Raw genomic sequence first — 25,954 nt, 5'->3', positions numbered from 1 at the left:
GAAAGTTGTTCTTCCATGGAGATGTGCCTTGTGACTCACTCATTCAACAAGGACCTATTGAACATCTGTTCTGTGCCCAGTCCTGCTCTTGATGCTAAGAATACAATGGGCCACAAGGCGGATAAAGCCCTGCCTTTATAAAGGACATGGTCTAGAGGGGCAGGAGACAAGAAACACATAATTACCAGTGTGATAAGAGTTATGAAAAAGGAACAACAGTGTGCTAAGGGGCAGATAGCAAGGCATTCAACCTGGTCTGGGAGAGAGAGAGTTCTTTTCAGACGTGATGCTTAAGCCGACACTGAAATGCAGAATGGAGTTATCCAGGTGAAGGGGGAGAGGGGAGTGAGGGGAGATGAATCTACCCATCAGAAGGAAGACACAGTGCAAAAGTCCAGAGTGGAGAGAATATGGCACCTTTGAGGAGCTAAAACATGTCCAAGAGGGCTGCAGTAGGAATGGGGCTGAAGTCCAAGAGCTAGGGCTGGCCCTTCTGGGCTGGAAAGTGACCACTTTCCACATAAAGTGGAAAAGTAATTAAGTGTCTGCTGGGCTCAATGGTCAAGACAAATCGAAGCTAAAGCAAATATCCTCTCTCCTGTCCCACTTTATGCAGGAAAGCAGGCTCCCTTCTTGCACAGTTGTACAGGGATAGTGTAGACCATGTGCATCCTTACTAAGAGGGCCCTGCCCTGCTCCCTGTACCTGTCATCTCACCTCTACGCAATCAGCCTTCAGCGCAGGACCCATGGACACCCTGCATCTACAAGCTCTGTCCCACCAGTCCCTGCAAGTCCTTGAGGACAGGAGTCTGCCTTCTTTGTCTCTGTTTCTGTAGCATCAACACAGTGCCTGGCACCCAGGGTGCTCAGTGAGTGCACAACTCCACTGTGCCAGGGGAAGTACCTGGTATTCAATTTTTTCTTGTGATGGGCTGAGCCCTAAATACCTGAGGAGGCTCCAAAAGGTATTCTTTTTTTTTTTTTTTTTTTTTGAGACAGAGTCTTGCTCTGTCACCCAGGCTGGAGTGGAGTGGCACGATCTTGGCTCACTGCAAGCTCCGCCTCCTGGGTTCACACCATTCTCCTGCCTCAGCCTCCTGAGTAGCTGGGACTATAGGCGCCCGCCACCGCGCCCGGCTAATTTTTTGTATTTTTAGTAGAGACGGGGTTTCACCGTGTTAGCCAGGATGGTCTCGATCTCCTGACCTCGTGATCCGCCCACTTTGGCCTCCCAAAGTACTAGGATTACAGCCATTGGGCTGGTTCACAGTTGGACTTCTGCCTCAGTTTCTCTGCTTAATATTTCAGTGACCTGATAAGGCTGGAGTTGTGCCTGGAAACCCTAGCCACTGATGTTTATGGAGTACCTGCTGAGTGTAGACACAGTGTCAGATGCTGTTGAGGATGGTATACAACAGCATTTGCTATTAAAAAAAATACACTAGAAGACATGAGCCCTGATCACGTGCATCTAAGCATTTGCAATAATTAAGTGTGCTGGGTTTTCATTAGTATTTCGAAAAGTGAAAATCATCTTGTTTCATCACTTCGAAGGATAAGGTGATTCTGACTACAAATATGACACTTAAGTAATCTTATGCTTAAAAAAAAAATTGGTCTTTGTAGGTGCCAACACTTACTTCCTCCTTTTTCCAGTTGACAGCTGTTTTACATTCATTACATCTTTGTGTTATGAAATCCACAGGAGGTAAAAAGTGGCACTGGTTTCAGAGATGGAATAGAGTTCAAAGTTCTTTGACGTATTCAAAGACTTTCACCATCTTACCCCAACCTCCTTGCACTGTTCCTTTTCATATTCTCTTTCATGAAGATGTCTTTTTCTCCATTTCTGCTTGCTTTCACTCTTCCTCCTCCATCTCTGACTTCTTCCTCTATTCCTGGCTCCTCATTTTCTGTGTTCTTTCTCGTCTTTCACCTGGCGCCCTGATCAGACTCATGTTCTCATACATCAACTGTGTATAGCTAACAATTTTTGATGGCTAACTTAGAAAGCTAACCAAAAATGTCCTCCTGATTGTACAATTAAAACAATTCATTTTCAAATTTGGGAAATATGGAAAGTATAAAGGACACAAGGGTCACTGCTGACTATGGAGGAGTGGTCAAGAGCACAGGCTTCGAACCTCAGCTTTGTTGCCTTGTAACCTTGGGCAGGTTACTTACCCTCTCTGAGCCTCAGTATTCTCATCTGTGAAATGGAAAAGATAAACCCCATCTCATGGGCTTACTATAAATATCATGAAAATTACCTATAAAATGCTTACTACTGTTTCTGACAAGAAATAAGCACTCAATACTTCATACTATTAATACTTAATACTATTGTTATTATAATAACCATTAAACATTTTCAGACTACTATTTATAATTTCTATTAAAAATGCTTTGTGAATGCCAACCAACAATCTTACAAGCAAAATTTGAACCCATTCTGTTAGCAAGCTGTGGACTGCTTTTCCTTCCCAGAGTGGAAAAGTGATTTGCCTTACATTACAGAAGAGTTCACAGGTGCCACCAGGAAATGGAGCAAACATACTTGATTCCCTTATCTGTGCCGTAAGAGTGTGTCAAGCAGGTGAGCACAGTCATGTTGGTGTGAAACCAGCAGAAGGCAGGCGTTGGAAGCTCAATCACTTGATTAAGTAACAGATGCTGTTTATAGCACACAAGTACTTCCCTGGATCCTCTTGGTATGTGTGACACGGACTATGTGCTGAGAGTGCATGCCATGTTATGTCCCAATGGTACGCATGGCCTTTGATTCAGACAGTGCAGTAGAACACTCTGGGTTGGGCATGGGCTCCTTCTTATCCTGCCCAACCTGCCTCCCCACACCATTAAGCCTGTCAAGATAACTGGCTCGCATCCCATTAGGAAGAATTACCATGATCACTAATGGGTAGTTAGGGACAGCGTTCCAGTTTAAAGACTTTCATGGGCCGTGAAAGCTAGTGAGTAAATAACCGTTTATCAACCAGTCACTTAGAGGACACTGCACAGAATGATGTTCTAGGACTTCCAAACATATAGAAGCCATATATCATAATGGAGCATAAAAGTTATGTGTGAATAGGCTGTAAAACTGAACAACTGTTTACCTTAGTGAAGTTTTATTTACATGCCCTGAAGTAGATACTTAGATGTGCTTCATACGGAGGCTGCCGATCCCAGCTGTAAGCAGAACTCAGCAAAGTGGCAATGCATCGGTTAGATGCCAACTGCAGCGTGTTTTCAGGGGCCCAGGGAAGGCTTCTCTTGCTCTGTGCAAAGCTCAGTTTGCCTGCCTGATGCCTAAAATTTTTTGAATGAGAAACTAAAGCTTTATTTCCATAATTCCAGAAAATTCAATTTGACAATTTCAACATTGGATTCAACATGGAATACTGCTTAATGCACAAATAGTCAACATTTACAGGGTTACATTCTTTACAGAGTGCTTCCATATGTGTAATCTTCTTTATCCTCAAATGCTCCAATAAATTTAACTATTGCTCCCAATTATGAGGAGGGATCTGTGACTTGAAGGAGTTAAATGCCTTGCCTGAGGGTGCATTCTGGGCATAGCAGGGCTGGGACTGGAGTCTGGTGCTTCTGCTGAGGCCTCCTTGTCAGTGATCTTTCCACAAGGGTGGGGGCTTGCATTAACTGCCATACAGGAGCCAGTTTTGAAAGGCAGTAGATGCGAACTGGAGAGGGGCGTCAGCACTCCCCAGTTGGGGCAGGCCCTGAGGGCTCCTTCTCTGCAGTGCTCCCTGCTCACTCCTGGTTGATCCTGCCCAGGGCTGTGTTGTTCTGATGAGCCTGCACGTGTTTCCTCTAAGCTTACGGAGTTGGCCCCATTCGACACTTGCATTCCCTGCTGTGATTGAAACCCCATTCCGATCCCCAGCCTCCTTGGCTGAAGTCCTGGAAACCTGCTACTTCCTTGCCAGCCCTGTCCTCCAGGAAGCTGAGCTCTGTCCCCCATGCTCCCTTTCCCAGCTGGGGTTTTGTTCCTGTGGACAGACCTGCCAGAACTGAATGCTGATTGCTGTTTTTTTTTTCCTTGGTCTCCTGCTATTTCAGAGAACTGCCGTTTGTTCATTTTTATTTCTATCATTATATGCATTTTTATTGAACATCTACTATATATAAGACACAATCCAGGATTGACCCCCTTGGCTCTCAAGGTCACCCTAATGGAACCAGTTTGCCACACACCTATAGAAGGTCTACTTTGTGTTACTGTGGTCTATCTCACAGGAGGCTTTAAAGTTGGGCTTTGGTTCTCTATGTGTCCCACAGCTGGTAAACACACAGTAAATGGTAGCTTAGGGGAGACACCAGAGGTAAGGGTGGGTCACGGTTGGGAATAGAACATGGGAAATGGGTTCTAGGAGACTTTTAAGACAACATGGGGATTTCTTTTTTTTTTTTTTTGAGGCGGAGTCTGGCACTCTTGCCCATGCTGGAGTGCAGTGGCCCAATCTCGGCTCACTGCAAGCTCCGCCTCCTGGGTTCACGCCATTCTCCTGCCTCAGCCTCCCGAGTAGCTGGGACTACAGGCGCCCACCACCTCGCCCGGCTAGTTTTTTTGTATTTTTTAGTAGAGACGGGGTTTCACCGTGTTAGCCAGGATGGTCTCGATCTCCTGACCTCGTGATCCGCCCGTCTCGGCCTCCCAAAGTGCTGGGATTACAGGCTTGAGCCACCGCGCCCGGCCGGGGATTTCTGAATGTTACCAAGGCCTGACTGGCCCTGGCTCCAGGTGAGTCAGTGAGCAAGTGACTCTGCTGAGTGACAGTCAATGAGCCAAAGAAGAGGTGGGATCATTTATATAAAAGGGTAACAAAGAATGACCTTCAGTGTTGTTGTTTAATGACATTACCTTCCCAAGCTGCAATCCTTTAGTTTCACAGGTATCTGTCGCAATACTTGAATGAATTTGATCTGAATTTCTGCTCTATCTATTTCCCCACCAGCTTCATTTCGAAAATCACCTTTTCTGAATGACAAGTCAATCAATTCAATAACATGCAATTTTACACAGTAGGAAGCTATTCCCATATCCCACTTCATACTTGTAACTATCGGCTGCTTTTCTGAATAGCAGGCATATGTTTCAAAGTCACGTTATTTTCATCTCCAGACTCCGAGGTGGAATGACACTGAGAGGGACACAACTCCGATGTGAGGCTGAACACTCTCCTCTTCCTCCCCGTTTTCACAAGCAACTCTTTTTTGTCATAGCCAGAGCTGCCAGCCTGCATTCAATGTCCCATCAGTTCAGTTGTGTAAAGAAATCATTGGCTTGATCAGCTTCATTTTAGAAGCTTTCTGATATGCTGGGTTTTTGTTTTTGTTTGTTTTTTTTTTTTAATGTTGTTTCCCGAGCTTTTGGAATCCTGACAAGGTAAATGAAGGTGAAATGAACATGTATATTTTGGCTTTGTTTTCCAAGGCTAGGTAAAATGATGGACAGGATTGTATTACTAGAGGAATTAGGAGGAGATAGGCTGCACACATTGGTTGATCCACAGAGTCTGTGGGTAATGAGCTGGAAAAAAGAAAACTAAAAACTGCTGATTGAAAATTTGAATCATTAAAAGCTTTGAAATCAACATCTTCTTTTAGAATTTCAATCTTCTATGATTTGCTTAGAGTCAGTGGTCTGAGCCACAGGCCAAATTGTCAATCAAAATGAGCGGGGTTTGCTCATGACCTCCGTTGTTTCAGAGATTATATTAAACACTTCAAAAGCTGCAGTAACTCTTCCAGGGCAGCAGAGTGGTCATCAGGGTACAGTACTCTCTGGACTTTCATTGATTTAGAATTTGCATTTCTCATTATTTGCAAATGACCCTCCATGTTTAAAATATATTATAATTTGTATTTTTGCTGAAGCATGAATTAGAATTTCACTTGCCGGCTGGGATGCAAGTGTAGTGGTATTGCACAGCTAGTAAATGAGTCAGGCATCTTGCCCCCAGGCACCCAAAGAAAAAATGTTGTTTTCATTCATTGTATATGCATTTTATGGGGGAAATTATGTGCCATAGTGGTAATTTGTGAATTGGAGGGATTCATAAAGGTCTTGGAAAAAATTACTCTTGAGTGTCAGGCTGTACTGTAGGTATATCTTATTATAATGAAACTCAGTACAGCATTGCTTTGCTTGTGTGAGCATGACTTACTGGCCATTAAGAGATGACTTATTTTGTAATCAGTATGTAAAGAAAAAGGGCTGCTGAACAGACAATATAGATGTTTCCACATTTATCCACACGAAAATTCAAGCTCTTAACTCCAAGGTGATCTCCTCAAACCTTCATCCAGAGCCACTCTCTCCCTTTTTCCTTTAGTGTGGATCTCAGGTGCAAATTGAAGTCATCATCCTAAGGAGCTCTTGGCATCTACCTGCTCATGGTCTTGCCCATGTGTTAGTTCATTTTCACATTTTCCCTTTTCATGCCCCATCCCAATGCCTATTCTCTCCCTTGATATATTATAAACAGGCATACTAATGTGTTGAGAATATGCCATTAAAATGTATGACATTTAAATTTATATAAATGGTATTTCAGTAAAAAAATATATAAATATATATGTGCATATATATTTGCTTTTTACTGTTTCCATTTGGCCTAATTTTCTAGGATTTATCCATGTGGTGAATGTGCATCTGGCTAATTCTTCTGTTGTATCGTGTCCAGAGTGTATCCACCATGTGATGCTTACAACGCCAGTTACAGACACCATTGTTGGCTCAAGGCTTTGCTGCTACAAACAACGCTGTGAGGACCATTTTATCCATGCCCCTGTACCATCATGGGTGAGTGTTTCTGGAGTGTTAGCTCTAGAGTAGGATTACAGGTTGGGGGGTGATCCCATGCTTAATGGGTAGTACTGCCAAGGTACTCTCCAGAGTGCCTGTTCCACTTTCCTCTCCTATCAGGAGTGATACAGGTTTTCTATTTCATCATATTTTTTTTTTCCTCAGACTGAGTCATGGAAATATACTTCTTGATTTTACTTAGCGCATTTTTACTGTTATTTGTGAGGTAGAACATCTCTTTATATATCTATTAGTCTTTTGTATTTCTCTTCCTGGGAATTGCCTATTCATTGCCTTGTCCATTTTACAGTTGACTTTCTTGTCTTTCTCATTAATTTATTGGAATTCCATGTATATTTCAGACATTTATTTTTGACAATTTTAGTTGGTGCAAGTTTCTTCCTGTATTTTTTTGTTAAAGAGAAATTCTTTTATATATGGCAAATGTTTTATTTTGAAATAATTTTAGATTTACAGAAAAGTTGTAAAGATACTACAGAGAGTTTTCTCTTCACCAAGGTTCCCTTAATGTTAATGTCTGATTTAACTTGGCACATTTTTAAAAACTAACAAATTAACAATTGGTTTAATACTATTAACCAAACCACAGATTATTCAGATTTTACCAGTTTTCACACTGATATCCTTTTACTGTTCCAAGATCCAATCCAGGATGCTACATTGCATTTGGTTGCTGTATCTCTTTAGTCTTTTGAGCTGTGAAAGTTACTCTCTTTTTTCCTTAGTTTTTATGATGGTCTCAGTTTGAGGAGTACTGGTCAAGCATTTTGTGGAATGTCCCTCAATTTGGGTTTGTCTGATATTTTCTTTTTTTAACAAAATAATTTCAATTTTTATTTTAGATTCTAGGGGCACGTGTGTAGGTTTGTTAAATGGGTGTATTGTGTGATGCTGAGGTTTGGGATATGAATGATTCCACCACCCAGGTAGTGAGCGTAGTGCCCAAGAGGTAGTTTTTCAACCCTTGTCCCTTCCCTCCCTCCCCCTTCAAGTAGTCCCCAATGTCTGTTGTTGCCATCTTTATGTCCATGAATACCCAATGTTTAGCTCCCACTTATAAGTGAAAATGTGGTATTTGGTTTTCTGTTTTTACATTAATTTGCTTAGGATAATGGCCTCCAGCTCCAGCCATGTTGCTGCAAATGATGTGATTTTATTCTTTTTTATGGCTGTGTAGTATTCCACGGTGCATATGTACCACATTGTCTTTATCCAGTCTGTAACTGATGGGCACCTAGGTTGATTCCATGTCTTTGCTGTAGTGAGTAGTGCCATGATGAACACATGAGTACAAGTGTCTTTTGGGTAGAGCTATTTATTTTCTTTTAAATATATACCTAGCAATGGGATTGCTGGGTCAAATGGTAGCTCAATTTTAAGTTATTTGAGAAATCTCCAAACTGCTTTCCACAGTGGCTGAACTAATTTACGTTCCCAACAGTGTGTAAGCATTCCCTTTTCTCCACAGCCTTGCCAGCATCTGTTTTTTGACTTTTCAGTAACAGCCATTCTAACTGGTGTGAGATGTTGTCTCATCGTGGCCTTGATTTGCGTTTCTCTGATGATTAGTGATGTTGAGCATTTTTAAATGTTTGTTGGCTACTTGTATGTCTTCTTCTGAGAAGTGTCTGTTCATGTCTTTTGCCCACTTATTTTTTTGAGACAGAGTCTCACTCTGTTGCCCAGGCTGGAGTGCAGTGGTGTGATATTGGCTCACTGCAACTTCTGCCTCCTAGATTCCAGCAATTCTCCTGCCTCAGGCTCCCAAATAGCTGGGATTACAGGCACATGTCACCATGCCTGGCTAATTTTTGTATTTTTAATAGAGATGGAGGTTTGCCATGTTGGCCAGGATAGTCACGAATTTGTCCACTTTTTAATGGGGTTATTTTGCTTTTGCTTGTTGAATTGTTTAAATTTCTTATAGATTCTGGATATTAGACCCTGTCTGATGCATAGTTTTCTTTCATCTTGTAGGTTGCCTGTTCTCTCTGTTGATACTTTCTTTTGCTGTGCAGAAGCTGTTTAGTTTAATTAGGTCCCACTTATCAATTTTTGTTTTTGTTGCCATTGCTTTTGAGGACTTAGTTATAAATTCTTTCTCAAGGCTGATGTCCAGAATGGTATTTCCTAGGTTTTCTTCTAGGATTCTTATGGTTTGAGGTCTTACATTTAAATATTTAATCCATCTTGAGTGAATTTTTTTATATATGGTGAAAGGTTGGGGTCCAGTTTCATTCTTCTGCATACAGTTAGCCAGCTATTCCCAGCACCATTTATTGACTAAGGAGTCTTTCCCCATTGCTTATTTTTGTTGACTTTAAATTAGATGACTGTGAGTATACAGCTTTTTTTCTGGATTCTCTATTCTGTTCTGTTGGTGTATGTATCTGTTTTTGTACCAGTACCATGCTGTTTAGGTTACCGTAGCCTTGTAGTATAGTTTGCAATTGGGTAATATACTGCCTCTGGCTTTTTTCCTTTTGCTTACGGTTGCTTTGGCTATTCAGGCTCTGTATTGAACCAACTCATATTGGTTCAATATGCATTTTAGAATAGTTTTTTCTAATTCTTTGAAAAATGACAGTAGTTTATGACATTAGTAGGAATAGCATTTAATCTTTAGGTGCACAATTTCTAAACTCCTGTTGCAGAAGAGTGGGTGCTTCAGATGTCAGAAGATCTGCCTGGGCATAAGCAGAGAAGGCCCTGCTGAACCACAAACTCTGCATAGGAAGAGGGGCATGGTTCAGGCTGCCAATCTATGTGAGCAGGTGCTTTACGTACCTGGAGATCTGCCTGGGCATGGAGCAAAGAGGGCCCCATAGAACCACAATCTATGCCTGGGAAGGGTGGGGTGGCTCAGGCTGCTGAATCAGGTGAGCCAGTGCTTCAGGTGCCTGGAGATCTGCCTGGGCGTGAAGTGGAAAGGGCTCCCCTGCAACAAGATCTCTGCACAGGAAGAGTGGGGCAGCTCAGGCTGCTCATCTAGGTGAGGGAGAACTCTGGATCGCAGGGGCCTTTGAAAACAGTATGCTGAGAATAGATAGGGCTCAAGGACAGTATCTCCAATTGAACTTTTAATGAACTCCCGTAGGCGCCAAGAAGGCGGGCAGATAAGGAAGAGCATAGAAACAAGGAACTGAGTAGAAGGTTACATGTGGGAAAAGAAAGTTTGTTTTGCATTGCATTCTTTCTGCTGACGTGGGGTTTATGGAGTATAAATAAAGTGAGGCGGAGGCTCTGAGTGCAGCCGCCATGTTCTCTGTGTGTCTTTGTCTTTTGTGTGTTCTTTCATTCTCCACCACCCCCGGCAGGGACCCCAACACTGGATGCCTGGTGATTTGCCTGGTGTGGAATGGAGAGGGCCCTACCGCACCATGATCTATGCTTAGGGAGGTCTAGGTGGCTCAGGCTGCTGGTCTAGGCAAGCGTGTACTCTGAATTCTTGAAGTTCTGCCTGGGGGTGGAGTGGAGAGGGCTCCGCTTCACTATGATCTCAGGGGAGCAGGCTGGGGCACTCAGAAACAACACAAGCAAAGTGATTCCAGGTTGCCAAGCGGGCTCTGGGCTGCAAGTCTTATTGTTCAGGAGAAACTGCAGCTGTAGCAGCTCTCTTCCTGCTCCAGGCCTGTGACGTGGGAGAGCACAGTTCCAGCACTTACTACTGAGGTGCTTTCCATAGTTCTGACTGTGGAGGCCCCTACCCTGCTCCAGAGCAAGTGCTCCAATATCTGGCCCAAGATTAAAATACCTGTGTGGTCACACTGCTAGGCTGCCTAAGAATGACTGACTTTGTTTGTGACTGGATTAAAAATGGCGTCCTGCTCTCAATACCAGTCTGGGAAAATGCCTGCAGCTTTTCCCAGTGTCTTTCTCTTGGTGCCTCCAAGCTTTTCCTCAAGTTAGCTCCAGAGGTTGGGAAAAACAAAGTGCTCTCCCCTGTCCTGGGTTACTAGGTGAGTTACAAGGAAGGCTGCCTTGTCCTCTCACGTACTGGGGCTTCACTCGCTTTTATCAGCCGGTCACCTTCACGGGAGCTGTTTGCCTGTGTTCTCCTCCTTAGGATCTGGGGTGTCCTTCATGATTATAGTCGATTCCCATTTTCCTTCTTGAATTAAAGCTCACAGAGTTGATCTATTTTTATTTTTCTTTTCTTTTTTTTTTTTTTTTTTTGAGACAGGGTCTCACTCTGTCACCCAGGTTGGAGTGCAGTGGCATGATCTTGGCTCACTGCAACCTCTGCCTCCTGGGTTCAAGTGATTCTCCTGCCTCAGCCTTCTGAGTAGCTGGGATTACAGGTGCCTACAACCATGCCTGGCTAATTTTTGTGTTTTTAATAGAAATGAGGTTTCACCATATTGGCTAGGCTGGTCTCTCTAACTCCTGACCTCATGTGATCCACCGCCTCAGCCTCCCAAAGCATTGGGATTACAGGCGTGATGAGCCACCGTACCCAGCCACAGAGTTGGTCTTTATGCACTAGGTTGCTATTTCCAAGTGGCCAAGCAATGTTAAAAGCCTCTAATCCACCATCTTGAGAAAAAAAATAAGTGTGTGATGTTTTCTTAGGATTAAACTAGGCTTATGAATTTTTTTGAAGATCACAGAAGTAAAGTGCTCTTTTTATCACAACACATCAAAGGGTACATAATATTAATATAACTTATCTCTGGTGATACTAACTTTGAATGCTTGGTTAAGGTGGTGTCTGCTAGTTTCTCCACTGAGAAGTTACATTTTTTTCTTTTTCATATTCTGTTTTTTGGATATGAGTCGCTAGGTTCAGCCCACAGTCAAAGGGAGGGGAATTAAGCTTCACCTTTTTGATGAAGAAGCATTTATATATATTTAATATAATATTAAAAAATATATTTTTATATATATTATTTGGAATTTCTTTAGGAAGAATAAATCCTTAATTTTGATGTAATTGAAGTTGCTAATTTTTCATCTTATTTTAAATTTTGATCCAGGGTCAGTTGGATATCAGGGATCATATTTTGCATTTGGTTGTCTTCGACTTGTTTTTTACGAGTCCAGTCCAATTGTCCTAATGTTTTACAATATGGATTTTTCTGATTTTTTTTTTTTTTGTTCTTAGACGCAAAGTTATATTGTTCCCATTGTATTACATGAAGAGGCACATAACGTCAGCTTGTTCCGTTATTGGTAACTTGGTTTAGGTGGTGTGTATTAGATCTCTTTGTTGTAAATGTATATATATTTTTTTCTCTGTGGAATCAATAAGTAGTCCATGGGATGATATAGTAAGATTGTGTAAATATTGTGTTTTCAATAATCTTTTGCCCAATGGCTTTATCATACATTAATGATCCTTGCCTGAATCAAGATTTACATTGTTAGTTACAGTTGGTGATTTTCTTCTGCTACTGTGTCCTCTACATTTATTAGTTGCTCTGTAAATGAGCACTCTTTCCCTCTTTTTTGGATATGACTGTAGATTCAAGGATTTCTTTCATGTGTGCTTGATTTAATAGATTTTAGAAGATGCATCTAAAAATTTTAACTATAATTATTGTTTTTTTCTCCCTTTATTTTTGTTAGTTATTGCCTTGTATTTCAGAACTTTATTGTTAGATGCATTTGTATTTTTGGTTATTACTTATATTTGTACCTCAGTTGCCTCATGTGTAAAATGGAGATGACAATATAACTTATGTCATGGGCTTATTGTGAAGATTAAATGAGCTAATACCCGAAAAGATCTTAGATTAGGATTCAGAATGGTGCTTAGTCCTCAATAAATGTTAATACTACTTTTTAAAATAATATATATTTTGGATCCATTACTTCTTTTATCAATATATAATGTCTCTGTTCCTTGTTGTTTCTTGCACTTTGATTTCTAATTTGTCTGAAATGTAGATTGCTACTCCAGTTCTCTTTGGTTTATAATTGACTAGCATAAATATGTTTTTTACATCCTTTCAACTTTCAGAAAACTTGTGTTTAAAATGTGGTTCTTAGAAGTATCTTATTTTATGGTGATTATGTTCTCATCCAATCTAAGAGTCTCTTCCTTTAATCAGTGAATTCAGTTCATTTACATTTTAAAATTACTGATACATTAGGAATTATTTTTACCAACTTAATTTTCGTTTTCCATGTATCATATTTTTGTTTCCCCCCCGCCCCCCGTACTTTCTACTTTTCACTGGATACTTACTAAGACCTTTAATCACTTTTTGCATATTTCATGGTATCCATGTTGACTAATATCTTTTCTTTGGGAGTTAGGGAATGTTTTTAATAGCATAGGAAGCGTTCTGAGGCCGTATACAAGCAAGAGTATCTTTATTTTATTTTCTCATTTAAATAACAGTTTAGTTAGCTATGAAAATCCAGGTTTGAATTAATTTTTCTACAACACTAAAAAAATAGTTATCTATTGAATTCTTGTCTTCAGTATTGATGTTCAGAAGTTAGATGCCAATTTTGTCTTTGTTTCCTTGTAGGTGTTTTCCTTTTGTTTCTCTCTGAAAGCCTTTGAAATTTTCTTTTTGACTTTATGAATCACAATTTACTATAATAGGTTTAGATTTTTAAAATCTAATTCATTTGTTAATATATAAAGCCTTTAATTTCATGGCTTATATCTTTAATTCTTGGAAAATTATAGTCATTATTTTGCTAAATACATTCACCTCTCTGCATATATTTTCTCTCCATTGGAGAGTCCAGTAATATAAATTCCAGTGATATGAATGTCTATGCCTAGCCTCCATATCTTTTAAATAAATATAGGCTCTATAGAGAGACACATACACATATGCCCTATAATTGTAACTCTATGTAGTTTTATCTCTATAGTGTTTTTATATACATATGTATACAGATGCTTCTTGACTTACAGTGAGGTTATAGCCTGATAATCTCAGCGTTAACTGAAAATATCATAAGTTGAAAATACATTTAGTACCCCTACCTTACTGAACATCATAACTTAGCTTAACCTACTTTAAATGTGCTCAGAACACTCATTTACCTGAGCCCACAGTTGGGCAAATCATCTAACACAAAGTGTATTTTACAATAAAGTGTTGAACTTATTCATGTAATTCATTAAATATTGTACTAAAAGTGAAAAACAGAACTGTTGTATGGATACGTGTCATTAGTGTACACAGTTGAATGCACACTGGGCCTGAATAATGTTTGAAGCATTGAACTACAATTAATTGCCAGGTGATGGTGATGCTACAGTGGCAGGATCACCAATTCTTCTTAGCCCAGGAAAATATCAAAGTTCAAAATTCAAAGTACAGTTTCTACTAAATGCATATCATTTTCATACCTTTGTAAAGTTGAAAAATCAAGTCGGGACATCATTAAGTTGGGGACTGTCTCTATTTAGATGACCCATTAATCCCATATTATATCTCGTAGGTTGATCAGTTCAATGTATTTCTTTTATAGTTGTTTTACTTTTCTGATATCTTGTTAATTTTACCTAACACTTATATTCCCCTGGGGTGATTATTCATCTTAGGTGATAATGTGTCTCTGAAAAGAGGAAATAAATCTGTATTCCCTCTTTGTGTATGTGTTGCCTCAGGGTAGAATGGTTCTGGTGATACAGTCACTCAGAATTTCTTTAATTTGGGGAACTTAAAAAATTTACCAATATGGTTGTATGGTTATATGGCTTGATGGTCCACAGTCGATAGGAAGAAACAAATTAAAAGAGAGGTAGCTGCTAGGGATAAGCACATCCTATGGTAGCAAGAAATGATAGATGACATCTTAAAGGGTGGCGGGTCCCAAAAATGTGTGCATCAACAGATATGAGTACAACAAGCAAAATGGCCTGGGACCACCCAATGTAAATTGTCCAGTAGTTTTTGGTACTCCCTCAGGTCATTACTGTATAGTACTTTAGGATAGCATTTTTATTAATAATTCCATCAAGGGAAAGTTAAATACAGAATTCAAATATTATGTTGATGCAGATGAATGAATAAAGGAAATGTATGTGTGCACAGTGTCATACTATTCAGCCATAAAGTAGAATGAAATTCTGTCATTTGAAGTAACAGGGGATGGAACTGGAGGACATTATGTTAAGTGAAATAAGTCAGGTATAGAAAGATAAATACCACATGTTCTCCCTTATACATGGGAAATTTAAAAAGCTGAGCTCCTAGAAGCAGAGTGTAGAATTTGGTTCTTACAGAACAGGAAGGGCCATGGGGAGGGGAGGACACAGAGTTGGTTAATGATTAGACTCTTATAGCTAGATAGGTGGAATAAGTTCTACTGTTTTACAGCACTGCAAGATGAATATTGTTAACCATAATTTACTGTATATTTTTAAGAAGCTAGAAGAAAAGATTTTAAATGTTTTCAACGGAAAGAAATGACAAATGTTTGAGGTGAAGGTGAATGCTTGAATGCTAATTACCTTGATTTGATCATTACACATTATACATGAATAAAAACATCATGCTGTATCCCGTAAGTATGTACAATTATTGTATGTCAATGAAAAATAAGAGGAAAAAACCCCAAATATTATGTTGATGTTACAGCATAAATGTATGTATAATAGAGTTTATTACAATTACTATAAAAATGGTTATATTAAATAAAAGGTTTTATATGTAAAGAAGTAAACATCAATTATCTGAAAAATTAGTTATATATTTTAGCTTATTCTTGGTAAATGAATAAAAAAAGAGAACAGATTTCTTGACAATGTCTAAAGGGTTTAAATTAAGGTAGTTTTCCATTAAATTTGACTATGATTAAAAAGACCTCTTTAAAGACATTTAGCACTTAAATAATGCAGTGTAGCAAACCATCCCAAAACTTAGTGCCTTAAAACAATACTCATGAGTCTGTAGGCAGCTGGGTGACTCTGCTGTTCTGGGGCAAACTTGGTTGATCTTGGCTGGGCCTGCTTGTGGAGGTTCACGAGGGATTGCCTGGTCTAGTATGCCTCATTCCCATATCTGGCAGTTGATTGCTGTTGGCTGAGGTGTTAGGGAGGATTAGGTCATGTGAAGCTCATCATCCAGCTGGCTAATGGGCTTGTTTTACCCTTTCTCTGCTGGGCAAGTTTCATGAGAATAAATAACAACATCCAGCTTCCCTTGAAGCCTGTCTTTGGAACAGGCACATGGTCACATCTGATATATTCTACTGACCAAGGTAACTCACAATACTAGATTCAAGGGGAGGGGAAAATAGACTCCACATCTTGATTGGGAGGAGAATCAAAGTTGCACTGCAAAGGTCAGGGTCATAGAGAGGAGTGAAGAATTATGACAATTATTATAGTCAATGTACCACATTCCCATTGTGTAAGTAATCAGCTCTATTTAACATAGTAAATTTCTGGATGGAAGAGAGATGAAGGGAGTGGCAGGTGTGGAGTTAGGGACTCCTCAGTCATGAAAGAAATATCCATGGCTTAGACATGGGCATTGGTGGAAGGAAGCTAATTGCAGCAGGAGTATCACAGAGGCTGAATACTGCAAAGTACAATAATGTTTTGGGAAGATTTTTTTAAAAATAGTAAACCACTGGGTGGAGACTACAATTTCCAACAAGTACAACTTTGAATACTGTGGAACTAACTACCAACTTGATCACCAATTCATCAGTAAGTGTTTACTAAGTAATTACCACAGGCCAAGCACTGTCCTCGTGCCTGGAGGAATACAAAGAATAAGACAGTTTGCTTCAAGATACTTTCCATCTATTAGAAAGATATGATATTCCCCCAAAGAAGGCCAGTGATACAAGTAATAAAATGTAACAGACACCAAAATGCAGCCCATAGAGATGGCAATAAAACATTCAGTTCTTTTAAAAGATTTTTGAAAATATGAATATATATATATCTTCAATAATATAATGAAAACCAGGGGAGAAGGAGATTCTCTTTTCATAAGTAGGCCACCAAAGTATTTAAATTCCAAAAGTAAGCAATGTTTATATTGAAATTCAGCCACAAATAGTACCCTACTAAGTGAATTTTCTAGAGATTTGAAAGAATTATTGTGAGTTTGAAAATAGCTTCCCAAAGTGTGACTCCATGAATTAAATGTAAGAGACATGAACAAGTTGCCAAATCTTCCGTACTTGAGTCTCTCCGCTTGCAAACCACTAATAACAAAACTAACTCAATTCATATGTTGACATGAGAATTAGTTAATAGAAACCATTGCAAAGCACTATGGAAATCTTAAGTGCTATGGAACTGGGTCAATAATGAATGCTGGCTTTCTTCCAGTTGCTTCTGAAAGGGAGAAGGAGTTTGATGACAGTTGAATGACCATTTAACCTGCTAATCAGGTGACTGGCGGGATGCCTGGTGATAAATAGAAGAAGAAAATTTATAGAAGACAGAGGTGGGGCAGCAAAAGAGATCAGATGCCATGTTTCCTAACAGGGGCACTGCTGGCATTTTGGGCCGGATGAGCCTTTGTTGTACAGGACTGCCCAGTGTGTTGAGACTATTTGGCATCACTGGCCCCTGTGGGACTAAATGCCAGTACCCACTCTTCCCCAACTTGTGAAAACAGCAAGAACCCCAATAAGAAATGCTAACTCATTTCCAAACCCTGTGCCTCCTCTGGTTGAAAATCACTGAGACAGAAAGCTAGAAGCCTTTAGCAAACAATTTGCCAGGGATTTAGAGTGAGTGAGTATGATGATGCAACAATAGGGGAAAGCGCAAAGTCTAATTAGAATGACTGTAATACTTTAGTATTGAGTAGATTTTAGCCAAATTGATTCATTTTGTACAAGGTCATTAGATTCTTCTTGAACATTTGTTTTCATCTTATATGGCTCTGCTCAAAAGCCTTCAATGACTCCCCATTGCTTACGAATGCAGACTACATTCCTAGGCCTAACATTTATCTTCCCACCAAAACTCATTTCTGACCCCTCCATCTTCCATTTTCTTCTATAGACTTCTGGTTCCAGTTAATGATGACTAACAAAAGAACCTCCAACGATCTAGAATGACAAACATTGGAAATGAAGACAATGTTGAATTATTTATAATTGAAGACTATAAAGAGTTTCAAATGAGGTCAATTCCAAGGCATAGTCTTTGTTGTTCTGATGCTGGCACTTGGGGGTACTCCTAGAGCAGCAGTCCACATTCTGTACCTAATTGTTCTGTACCTAAAAGTCTTTGTTTCTGTCTGTTTCTCTATTCCTTCCACCTAGTCTTCTTTGCATGAGCTGTCAATGCAAGGAGACTGAATGCGGTAGTAGATTCTTTTTTTTTTTCTTCTTTCTTTTGAGACTGAGTCTTGCTCTGTCACCCAGGCTGGAGTGCTGTGGCATGATCTCAGCTTACTGCAAGTTCCTGGTTCATGCCATTCTCCTGCCTCAGCCTCCCGAATAGCTGGGACTACAGGCGCCCACCACCACGCCTGACTAATTTTTTGTATGTTTTTAGTAAAGACGGGGTTTCACCATGTTAGCCAGGATGGTCTCGATCTCCTGACCTCGTGACCCACCCACCTCAGGCTCCCAAAGTGCTGGGATTACAGGCGTGAGCCACTGCGCCTGGCTGTAGTAGATTCTTAATTGAATTCAAGATCTGTTGCTGCTTAAAAAATTTGTCCATCAGAGATTTCAGGGTCTTTCTTTGTTATCCAGTTGGTATGATTAAATTCTAGTTAGTATTGTCTTAAAATGAAAAAAACACCTAAAATATTACACAGAAAATGTATAAATCTAAATACTGTTAGGATTTCTAAGTCGTAAATTGAAGCTTGACTTTCTATTCGTGGTGGAAATCTGGGATTCATTCATCTCTGTCTCCTTTCCCTAACTAGTCTCCACATTCTGATGATCTAACCTCGTAAATAGTTCTGAAATGTCTTCATTTCTTTTAATCCTACTTAGTTTAAGTTCTTAGTTTAATCTTAATGTAGGTTCTTACCATCTCTTACTTGGATTGTTACAAATCCAGGTTTATCACCAAATGATCTCTGCTTCCGGACAGTTCTCCCCTCCACCGGAAAACCCTCTTCTACCGAAACGCAAATTTTATCATGTTACTTCCTTGCTTAGAACACTTCTTTGTTTCTCCTTTCATCCCATGGTAAGATAAAAAAGACTTGGAGAAGCGTGAAGTCCTTTCAAGGTCTGGTACCTGCTTATCTTTCCATTCTCATTCCCATCCCTCCTCCTTACTCTGTTCCCTCTAGTGCTGCCAAATGACCATCACTCCAAAATCATGTTGTATTTTTTCATGCCTGTATGCTTTTCAATGCTATTCCTTTGTGAATGACTACCCATCCTTTAAGACCTATCTCTGAGGTCACCTCTTCCTGGCAACCTTTCCTGATCTACCCATCTGGGATGGATGCCCCTTCTCTGTTCTCTACAAGCTCCCTTTGCATTTCTCTGACTTAGCCTCATCACACTGCATTGAAGTGATCTGTCCACCTGCCTGTTTATCCCTCTTGACTGTGACCTAGAAACCAAAGCCTGTCTCTGATTCATCCTTACACCTGCAGCCACCAGAACAGTGCCTGACATAAAACTGATGCTCAATAAATGTTTCCTGAAAGGTTGTATTAAAACTTGTAAACTTTATGAATGAGAGAGGCCATAAGGTTGAGAAATATCTGGTGATTTGTGTTAGCATGGATATTTCAGACATTTTAGACCCAAAGACACATTTTTAATGGTCTCTCAACAGAGGATTAGACCAAAAGATTCTACTGGCCCTCTGATCTCCCCCCTGCTCAGTAGAGAGAATTGAAGGCAATTCCCTGAGGAAAGCATGTCTAGGATACTGCTGAGGACTTTGTTTCATTAAGAGGTGGTGAGCATTGGTGCTGTTGAAGCCTCCTGGAAATGATTCTTCTCTTGACGTGAGGTACTGCTGAGGGTCGTGTGTGTATGTGTGTGTGTGTGTGTGTGTGTGTGTACAAGTGCACACAGTGGTGGTAACAACAAGCAGGGTGTTGAAACAGTCCCTGGGCAGAGAGCAGTCTCAATCAATCATTCTGATTGTAATGTGCCTGGGACCTAAATAACTGAGGACTTGACTCATTAATGATGACAGCAAACACTTACTGAGTACCTACTATGTGCCAAGCAGTATTCTAAGTGTTTTGTGTGCATTAACCCATTTGATCTTCGCAAAAACCCCATGAGGGGCAGGTACTGTTATTGTCTTCATATTATAGATGAGGAAACCAAGACACAGAGAAGGTAAGCAGTGTGCACAAGATCACCCAGATAAGAAATGGCAAAGGGAAGAACAATTCCAGGCAGTCTGACTCAAGAGCCCAGGTTAAGATTAAACTGCCATAACCATCATTCTTTCCTGCCTCTCATGTACTGACATGGTCCTGAGTCAGTGCTTCTCAATCTCTGGGACCTTAAGACGGCACCTGGTCACTAAGAATGGTAAGGAGGTGTTACTCTTTGAGGAGAAGTGAAGCCCCACACCTGGGGGTCTCTGGGTACTGGGGCAGCCATGGGGAACACCTGCAGACCTGTGATCCTTGGAGGAAGAGCTGTAATCACTGTAGTCACTGACCAGACAGCAGGCTCCCTTTGCACTCTCTAGCCCAGGTTAGAAGTCGGAACAGTATTGCAGAAGGCTGGTAGAGTAACTCTGCTAGTCAGCAGAGAGTGGACCAACCCTGTGAGAACCCTTGGAGTCGAATGGAACCTACTGGGGCTGGAGGTGGTAGTGGAGTAATACAGCAAGACTGAGAGGCTAAGTGCCGGGATCTGTGATGAAACTCTACATATGTTGACTATAATTCTTAGATCAACCATGCAAGGTTGATATTTGCCCTATTTTACTGATAAGAAAGCAGTATCAGAAAGGCTAAGTAGCATGCCCAAGTTACAGCATTAGTAAGTCTCTGGAATCCAGTCTACTTACTCCAAAGCCTATCTTTTTAACCTGTACCCTTTGCCCCTCCTATATAATGTTTGTTGCTTTTCTGTTTTATTTTATTTTTTTGAATAGAACTTCCTTCTGAATTTCTCAGGGCGAGCTGGGGCCTGACTTTTGGATTACACAGTGGGCATAGTTTTCCAGAATCTGAGGAGGGTGTGAGAATCAGGTGGATTGTGACATTCCCCATAAAAAAGCAGTGTAGAATGAAATTTTAATCCCTTGGTGTCTGCGCTAAGAATTCATCTCAGATTCTTTCTTCCTTTTTCAACTTTTTCACATGCTTAGGAAGTCATTGTGAGCAAAAACAGAGTCCAAGGCCCAGAGTGCCCCCTGCAGGGCTGGAAGGAGGATTCAGGGCAGGGCGGGGTGCACAGCCACCTGTGGGGCTGTGAGGCCGGGCCCTGGAGACCCTTCCCTTCAGTGAGGGTTTGCAGACTAATCCTGTAGGCAAAGGGCACTCATGGAGCATTATTGAGGAGGGATGTGATGAAATCAAGATGGTTTAGGTGGATTATTCTGCAGGCATGTGTATGGTGGGTGGGGTGGGGGAGAGACTGAAGGATAGGAGGTATTGCAGGAATAGAGACAATGTGATATGGGGCTGAAATTAGACAATGGAGTGAGAATGGAAGCCAGGGACAGATGGGAAAGGCATTAAGATGCTACAAAGGGAGTAACGAGGCTTACTTGATTGTGAAGAATGACAAAAAGTGCCATAAGAGGAGGAAAATAAAGCATCCTAGTAGAACTGGGGGAATCAGAAATGGGAACTTATTTGGGGAGAAAAAGATTTTAATTTTTTAAACAGTTTTAGCATCTTGGATTTTGGGGGCATATTTTGAAAAGGCCTAAATGGGAATTGTTTTTGCTGCAGAGACCATCCCATCCCTTGCCTTTCAGAGACACCATCATGTAGGAAATGTGAATCTTTTACCATCTTTTCCGGACTCCCAAAGACAGAGATGAGCCTTCTGTTTCCAGTGATCACAGGGCCCCGGGATGAAGCCAGCCTCAAGATAATAAATCAGGTAATTATTTCCATCCTTTCTATGACAATAATGGTGTCGAGGCAGGCAAAAATTCATCAGAGGCAGCTTTGCAAGTCCCCCGGGAGACTCACGATAAAGAGGTTGATTGTCAGAATCTGCCTCAGCAGCATCACACCAGGGCTCTGTAATGACGGCCGAGGGCCACATTGTGCCTCCAGAGTAAAGAATTGTGGAGATGAAAAAAAGACAGACACCTAAATCCTAGCCCAGTGCCCCCCCGAGTCTGTGTGGACGGTCTGGATCAGTAATTAGAAACACAGCGCAATAAATATTGAAAGAAGCTCTGTAAACATTCTAGAGGACAATGAAATTAGAAATAATAAGCAGATGGGCTTTTATTCAAAGCAAATCATGCCAGATGGACTCAGTACCTTTCTTTTTTGCAGTAAAAGTACAAAGTTGGTAGATAAAGGAAAATGGTATGCTTGATGTCGTATGTTTGAAGATTGTTAAAACATTTGAGTCTTCCAAGAAGTTTGATTTGCAGAATTGGCTCAGAATGCCTGGAATAGAAGCACATACCTGACAGAAAAAGTTGGATAAATGCTGCTAATTGGGCAATAGAAAGTACTGGAACAATGGGCTGTTGGGACAACCTCACAAGGGGTCTTCTAAGAGACTGTAGAGATCATCAGTTCCAACCCTCTCAATTAAGAGTAAAGAAGCTCAATCAAAAGGAGACAATTACTCACAAAAGCAGGGCTAGGAAAAAGGTACTTGACAATTAGTTCTGCAGTGTGAGTGCTTGGTCTCCTCTTTACCTGGTGTCTCTATTATCTAGGAAAGGAAATAGATATGGTCAAGTCTGGTTTTGAAAGGATCCTAAATACGGAGATGCAATAATCGGACCCTGGCCACCAAACCCTGTATCAATCATGTCTTCTAAAGAGGGTGGGGCTTCAGACAAAGTGGAGATGGGGGTTGAGAAACAATTGGGAAGTTTTGCCGCAGACCGAGCTCCTGAGGTCCCTGTGAAGTTTTCGAGCCACTTTCAAGGATATGAATTCATTCTTGCTGTGAAGCACATGTTGCCCATTTTGCAGTGAGAAAATGGCAAAACTCAGGGAGATCTGGAGACCGCTCCAACGAAGCCTAAAGCCAGCACGTACCAGAGTTGGGATTAAAGCACAGATCCTCTGATTCCAGTCACTTCTCTCTCACCCAAATTACACTTTGGTAAAATTCTGTTGTAGGCCCAGACGTCCTTCCTGCCCTCTATCTCCCCAGCAGTCTCCCCTCTCTCTTGGCTGGGCTCTTATACAGTTCATTCGTAACTCTAAGGCCTTGCCCTCTCAGGAATACTCCACGACCTTCTCCCATTCCCTCCCCGTTCTTCCTCAAAACAAGTCGATTTCTGTTCCTGTTTCTGCTCAGCTCTTATACATAAACTTTGTCACCCTAAAAAGCATAAACTTCATATAAACAAATTTCCACTATTGCCTCTACGGATGATCGTTTCACCTTCAGGAAATCATTTCACTTCCCAAGGCTGCTTTCTCATTTAAAACAAAAACCAGCCGTGATGTCTACTTTGTGACTTGCATTGAAGGAACGTATGTAAATCCCATCTAGTCAATGCCTAATATGGAGTACATGCTCAGTATGTATTTATTAAGATAAATTTAGGCTGAGATCTTTTCTTAAGGTACCTCTCCATAGTTTTTCCTTTCTTATGCAGAGCAATGTATTGCCCCCAAACCCATATCTAAACACCCCACTTTACCCATTAAACAGGGAAACCTCCGTTGTCAGGCAGTTTGAAGCTGGAGGTGTATTTTCAATAAATGATTTTGTTCCTTTAACACATAATTTTGTTTTCCCTGTTAGAGAGTAAAAGCATTTTGCAACAGGCAGCTCTGGAAAGGGGAGTCGTTGAAGCATAGGAAAAAAATGGAAACTCACCTTCATTTCTTTTTCCTGCTAAACAATAGCTTGTTGGTCTTCATTGGTCCTAGTTTTCTGCTCTGAGTGACTTCTGGGACAACACTGTTAGAACTTACTATTGTCTCTTTTTTTCTTTTTGTAATAACCCTAGATGCAGTCTTAGTAGGAAATACCTTATTCATCATCTGATGACAGTATTATTATTATTATTTTAGTTTATTTACTTTCTACAGAAGGAGCATAGCAGCTAAAGAAATGCCTATTTTGGCTGGGCATGGTGGCTCATGCCTGTAATCCCAGCACTTTGGGAGGCTGAGGCGGGAGGAACACTTGAGGTCGGGAGTTCAAGACCAGCCTGGCCAACATGGCGAAACTCTGTCTCTACTAAAAATACAAAAATTAGCTGGGCGTGGTGGGGGGCGCCTGTAATCCCAGTTACTCAGAAGGCTGAGGCAGGAGAATTGCTCGAACCCGGGAGGTGGAGTTTGCAGTGAGCTGAGATTGTGCCACTGCACTCCAGCCTGGGCAACACAGAGAGACTCCATCTCAAGAAAAAAAAAAAAAGCCTATTTTTCCCCTCTCCTCACAACAGGAATAAATTTAGTAAATATTTGAGAATCATAACTCTAAATGTTACTGAAACACATTGTTGCACACACATCTATCACTAAGAAATATCACTACACAGAGTGCAAAGATATATGACTTACATTGCTATCTAATCACACAAAAACTCTGAAAATGGCAGCTATTATTATCCCCATTTTGCAGATAAGAAAACTGAGGTACAGAAGAGATTAAGTGACTGACCTCTTGCCTAGTTGGTAGCAAAGTCAGGATTTGAACTCAGGTCAGTCTGTTTCTGTTTTTCTGTTAATCTGTATTCAGGATCTATGCTTCTCATGTAATACTTTATCATTATAAAAGACTTTTGACTTTTAAAATATAGCAGACAAAAGACTTCTTCGCTCTAAGATAGAGTAAGAAGAAGTTACAGATTTTGAAAAGAAAATGCCAATGGTCATTGACTGGTGAGGGGTAAAATCTTGTCCTTGAGAGGTTTTTCTCCAGGACTGTTCTTCTAGGCCCCGTTCTTCCCCCAGTACTTGACCTGGTTTACCTTAATTGGTGTGCTGTTTCAGGGTTTCTGCTCCTGGTTTCAGATGGTCCATTTTTTTTCCCTATCCAGCTAGAGACTTAAACCAAGTCAGCACAGTTACTGGGTTCCCACATTGTGCTGGTGCTGAGGACAGGAAAATCCTGAGAACAGGAAAATCCTTTCCCTTTCCTTCCAGGAGCTTATGGTCTAGCAGCAGAGATGAAGGAGTAAACAGACAATTTTCATTAAGTGGTGATCACAGGGAGCAGCATAAGCACATAGGGTCACATAACACAGCTTTGGGAGCTGGGGAACGCAGGCTAAGGAGGTGGCCTGTGCAGAGGCTAAAGGAGGAGTAGGCTAGCCTGGAGAAAGCCAGGATAGCGCAGAGGCTACAAAGCCTCAGAGGCTATAGAAAGCATTTTAGATGTAGAGAATGACTTTAGTGTTTTTTCTTCTGATTTAGAGCTGGAATATTCCAGAAAAAATTTCATCCCTCCCCATACCCTGGTGTATTGGTCCGTTTTCATGCTCCTGATAAAGACATACCTGATACTGGGCAATTTATGAAAGAAAGCAGTTTAATGGATTCACAGTTTCATATGGCTGGGGAGGCCTCACAATCATGGCAGGAGGCGAAAGGCATATCTCACATGGCGGCAGACAAGAGAAGAGAATCAGAGACAAGCAAAAGGGGTTTCCCTTTATAAAACCATCAGATCATTAGAATTGTTATTATTGATCTGATGGTTTTATAAAGGGAAACCCCTTTTGCTTGTCTCTGATTCTCTTCTCTTGTCTGCCGCCATGTGAGATATGCCTTTCGCCTCCTGCCATGATTGTGAGGCCTCCCCAGCCATATGAATATATCTTAATTCAAGGAACCTAGAATTTATTTTTCTTCTCAGATATAAGGAAAATAATATTTTCCAAATTTCATATTTTAACTGAAAATGACATTATATTAACCGCACAATTGTCATCTATATATTCTACATGAAAAATATTTATTGTAACTTAAATGAGAACTACTTAAAGGAATGGTTTTTATGTTAGGAAAAAATACAACATACCGCTTTTTTCTCACAAAAAAAAAAAAAAAAAACCCCATCAGATCTCATGAGCCTTATTCACTACTACCATGAG

At 40.6% G+C, this 25,954-nt stretch overlaps 1 long non-coding RNA gene across 2 annotated transcripts in view; it reads left to right on the top strand.

Annotated features, from left to right (window-relative positions):
- The first annotated feature begins 9,876 nt into the window (after positions 1–9,876).
- Positions 9,877–25,954, top strand: part of LOC105484482 (uncharacterized) — a 32,127-nt gene continuing 16,049 nt past the window's right edge. For both annotated transcript variants that reach the window (XR_988995.2, XR_988996.2), the window contains exon 1: positions 9,877–21,804. This is a non-coding gene — a long non-coding RNA (uncharacterized lncRNA). The remainder of the gene's footprint in view (positions 21,805–25,954) is intronic.

The sequence above is a fragment of the Macaca nemestrina genome, chromosome 1 (assembly GCF_043159975.1).
Source record: "Macaca nemestrina isolate mMacNem1 chromosome 1, mMacNem.hap1, whole genome shotgun sequence".
Lineage (NCBI taxonomy): Eukaryota > Metazoa > Chordata > Mammalia > Primates > Cercopithecidae > Macaca > Macaca nemestrina.
Note: the sequence above shows the minus strand (reverse complement) of the source record. Positions and strands in the feature narration are given on the sequence as shown.